At 33.8% G+C, this 5,270-nt stretch overlaps 1 protein-coding gene across 1 annotated transcript in view; it reads right to left on the bottom strand.

Annotated features, from left to right (window-relative positions):
* LOC106875300 (probable serine/threonine-protein kinase tsuA) overlaps positions 1–5,270 on the bottom strand; it is a 162,570-nt gene that overhangs the window by 55,631 nt on the left and 101,669 nt on the right. The gene's annotated exons all lie outside the window — the stretch shown is intronic.

Raw genomic sequence — 5,270 nt, forward strand, 5'->3', positions numbered from 1 at the left:
GAAGACCGTCGTATATATATGTATATGTTTGTGTGTCTGCGTTTGTCCTCCCACCATCGCTCGACAACCGATGTTGGTATGTTTATGTCCCTGTAACCTAACGGTTTGGCAAAAGAAGCCAATAAAATAAGTAGTAGGCTTTCAAAGAATAAGTCCTGGGGTCGATTTGTTCGACAAAAAGGCGGTGTTCCAGCATGGCTGCAGTCAAATGACTGAAACAAATAAAAGAATATATATATATATATATATATATCCCAGTATTACCCTAGATATTAAATATACATGCGTAACGAACGCGACTACAGTGCAAATGCACATCAACAGTGTTCCACACCCATCATATACAGATACTGGTACTTCACAGCCCTCACATGAAGGAATTCTACATTATAAACCTCACATATATGTATCTGTGTGTGTGTGTGTGTGTGTAGATACATACATTATTCATCTATTTATCTATATACACATATATATACACGCACATACACACTCCTCTACACATCCAAACACTCCCTCCACTCTTACACCAGCAACAGTGACTGGCATTATGTTAAAAAAGAACGGTTATGTATCAGTTTACTGCATTAATGTAAATGTATATACTGCATTGTAGTTATAACAGGATGTGCAATACTATTTTCAACGCAGACTATGTATGTATGTATGTATGTATGTACCATTACAACGTGTAAATCAGAAGATTCGCCAACTGATTGATACATTTGTTGTAGGATATAATATCAAACTACAAAACAAAGACGATGTTGTTACATAAATTTACTGAAGGTTCCGATCGTTTTGAATGGCTAGACAATTGCTGTACATTGGTTTGCATGCATAATTGATCGATTAATTAATTAATTAATCAATTAATTAATTAGCTTTAGTCATTCTAATTAAACCCTAAATTTATTATGCTAGATTTTCAGAGTTCCCAACAAGCATGACGGATGTGCGGTTTATAATTCAGAGTTATAAAGTCAATAACACACCATCCAGATAATTCCGTAGATGGAAGTTGTAAAAAACAAATAGAGAAAATATAGTCAAAATGCAAATACACAGATTATCCATGTATTTTGATTTTGTTTGTAACTATATCTATGGTTTTATTTTTGTCTGTAAACTGCTGGGAATGACATATCAGTGGGTATGTATTATGAAACTGAGTGTAACAGCAGGGGCATTTAACGAAGAACTTATTTAAACAATCACCCGAGGAAGTGCAATTTACACCTTGGATGTAAACAACGATTGCACATCTCACCTATAAACTACATGTATAAGATTGTGTCGAAACAAATTGTAGTAATTTTAAATAAAGAATGTCGCCAATTCTGTTTTCTTTCATTTGTTTATTTATATAAAATCTACAGATACTATGAAATTCCTGATGTATATCCAGGAGCAGGGGCACTTCCACTGTATGATGACAACAGATAGCCAATAAGTGTGGACAAGCTTTGCATAACATTCTACAAGGTTTTAACCTGAATCTTACTAATATATACATATTTGTGTGTGTGAGTGTGTGTGCGTGCGAGCGTATATATGTGCGTGTGCGCGCGCTTGTATATGTGTATGTGTGTATGGTTCGAAAGAGTCAGGTTCCTCCCGCTGTCATTTTGTCATTTATTCAACCATAATATAAATAGTATGACATAGTAAAAGTGTCCTTATATATATTCAAGACTAGCATTTTATAATAAGCAAGGACAATAGGATTGGTGGTTGTTGTTGTTGTTGTTGTTGTTGCTTAGCCCCATGACGGCCTTAACTGACCAAATATATGATCATAAGTGTTTCTACCGACCCTCGCAACTTTCATCTAGACCCAAAATGTCTCAGACTCCAGTGTTTTTATTTTAAATGCTAGTGCAGCGCATTGAGTGAGGTTTTGGCTGCTTTTTCTATCAGGAAAAACAATCATTGTTAATGTTGGCAATACTGCTAGCCTAAACTTTTGACCGTTCATTCCTGTCCGCTCTCAACAGTCAAAGAATAATATACGTTTTGTGTATGCTGATTTTTGCAGTGTTGTGCCTTTAATATGGCTTCCATAATCAATCCTCTAGTTTTGTTAAGAATTCTGTATAATGCAGATGCAGCGGAATTGTGTCATTGACCAGAAATATCACGAAACGATTTCACTCTTCATTAAATAGAGAAATATCCAAAAACTGAGTTTTCATACGTTTTTAAATGACTAAAATGAGTGTTCCACGATGTAATTTTGTTCAGATACAACGCAGTCTTAGACCAAGCCACTTGTCAAACAAGTACAACACCGAAATCTATATAACTAACTGTTTGCATTTTTAATTATTCGTTTATTTTTATAGGATTGATGGCGCTTGATTCTTATCACATTTGCATGACAAAGTGTGATAGCTTTCTTGTTTGTAATTAAGTTTATTAAATTCACAGATCATTTGCTGCATATTCACAGATTTGCAGGAATGTGGGTTGTCATTAATAAGGAAGTTTTCAATGTTAGTGTTTTCATGTCTGAGTGCAATACATTTTGTTTTGCTCTATAACCTTTTGATAAAATATTCATATAGTGTCATGGCAAGATTGTATTTGTTCAAGTAACATACTTTATTTGTCGTTTCTTTATTTCAATAGGTCTTGTGTCGAATTTATTTGCTGCGTTGTTCTGTGGCTGGGTCCGTTAATTTGTTTCTATACTTGTTTGTTGAATAGTGTCTATAGATCTCTTTGCATGGCATTTCGTTTGCGGAGGAGGATTTGAACTTTCTTCAAAGCAGTAATTTCTCCATTGGCGTTTTATATCTGAGTATTTAAAATACCAATGAACTTATACTAACTCCATTTGTAAGTCTTTAGTATAATCCTATACGGTGTATCTCATTTTTATCTTAATATTTATATCTTGAAATTACAATTTTTAATTATACTATTCAACATATTAAATATTTTGACAGAGTTGTTCTGAAGGCCACCCTTTAAAATCTCGAAATGTACACTATATGTTTATTTTGCAGCATCACGATTTTTTCTATTGTGACAGCGTCTCAAATAATTTCTATTAAATTTTCTCAACAAACATAGCATAGCTTATTTATTCATTAGAATATGAAGCGATTCCATTGCAACTTAGGTCTCTCTACTTTCGTTCACATACATGTAATATGGAACGAAAGTGGGTTTGAAAAATGGAAACGAGAAACCCAAAGAAGTGATCGAGTGAAGTCTAAGCTTTGAATAAAAGAATACACACATCACGCGCGCGCGTGTGTAAACACGACCACTCAGTTACGGAGCCTTGTACCCAAGAAAATCTTAGCGTAAGGTAGAGTTTTGTAATGCGAATCCTATTTTATCATTGACTTCCAGACTATATAAAGGTCAATGAAGGTATTTCGATTGATAGAACGCTACGTTACAAGATTTTCATGGATGCAACACTTTTGCAACGTTGGCGATACCTCTATTTAAGAAAGAGAAACAAAAGTATCAAAAGCAGCGACAAAGTGAAGCTGAAATTTCATGTGCGTGTGCGTGCGTGCGTGTGTGTGTGTGTGTGTGTGTGTGTGTATAATTATTCAAATTCTTCATCTGAAGAAGGAGCTGGTTTCTAACAAAGATACAAAGCTCAATCTTTGGAATGTAGATAACGAAAACAATGTGACATTTTGAACTTGAGAAAAGTCTTGCATAGCTTTACTATTCCACTTGCAGATTGTATTTTGTAATGTGCGAATCAGTTGGTTGATTTCATTTTCTGAAAATCCAAGCTTATCCAGACTGAGAGTTAGGCATTTACTTACAAAACCAAGTGCTCCAGTTATTATTGGCATAAATGTAAATTTGTAATCCAAATATAGCAGCTGGCAGTTTTGAAGCAGTTGTCTATAGTTGTCTTCTTTCTCTTTGATTTTCATGGATGTCATTATTCAGTTTTATTTCAAGATTTTTTGCCAATAGAGAAAGAGTCGGTTTCTAACCTAGATACAAGAATTCTTCATTAGAATTTCAACATGAACATTTTTCTATGTATGTATATATGTATATATGCAAATTTATATGTTCTGTTTTATGTGTGTATTCTCATGCATATAGTTGCATGTCTAGACATGCTCATATATACTTAAATGATAAACTTCTGGAAAGTTTTACAAATTTTTAGAATTCCAGTGATGGCTTTGATCTGTAGTCTTCGACTCAGCTTTCTTCTTTCTGGTTTTGAGAAGCCTAATTTCTCAAAATTAGTATTTAGGCAGTGTGTTACATATCCCAGTACCCAAAATCATTTTACTTAGAGTCAACTTAACACATTCCTTGTGCACGTCCTTTTGTTGTTTGTTTTCGTTAATTTTATTGTTCGTTTATTTGGTTTGACTATATACATACATGCATACATACGTACACACACACACACACACACACACACACACACACACACACACACACACACACATATATATATATATATAAAGTCACACTATATGGATTCAAATAATCCGGTAGTACTCATGAAAAATCTCCTTAATGTAACATTCTACAAAACATATAGCATATTTAGTACGATACAAGGGAAAAAGATAAAGAGTGTATTAAGTCATAAATGAATGAGAAATAGTTTGATGACATTACTTACAAGTCTGAAATTGCTTACATGTCTACATTAATGCAGACATGTAACTTATTTGTTATTAAATTATAATGTAAATTTTCTACATGTTCTTAAGTTACGAAGCAATTTGTTATGATATTTGAATTTTCTTATTGCTATATATATATATATATATATATATACACATACGCACACACACACACACGTACACAAATATGACAGGCTTCTTTCAGTTTCCGTCTACCAAATCCATTCACAAGTCTTTGGTCGGCTCGATATTATAAAGAAGACACCGGCCGATGGGCCCACGCAGTAGGAATGAACGCGGAACCATGTGTTTGGGAAACAAACTTCTTACCACATACTTACGCCTGCGCCCATATGTGTTGTGTGTGTGCTTGCAAGTGTTTGTGCATTTGTGTGTGTGTGTGCGTGTGTGTATGTATGTGTGTGTATGTGTGAAGGTGCATGTGTATACACACACATGAATGTATGCATTTTTTTGCATCCCCATATATATATATATACGGATAACTAATATTTTAAATATTTGAATTAATGGTGGAGCACTTTTGTAATAAATGTCATTCATATCTTTTGAATGAATTATGCCATGGGAAGCACTTGTATGTCTATTATTTATGCATGTATATATATATATATATAT

This window comes from Octopus bimaculoides, chromosome 2, assembly GCF_001194135.2.
Source record: "Octopus bimaculoides isolate UCB-OBI-ISO-001 chromosome 2, ASM119413v2, whole genome shotgun sequence".
NCBI lineage: Eukaryota > Metazoa > Mollusca > Cephalopoda > Octopoda > Octopodidae > Octopus > Octopus bimaculoides.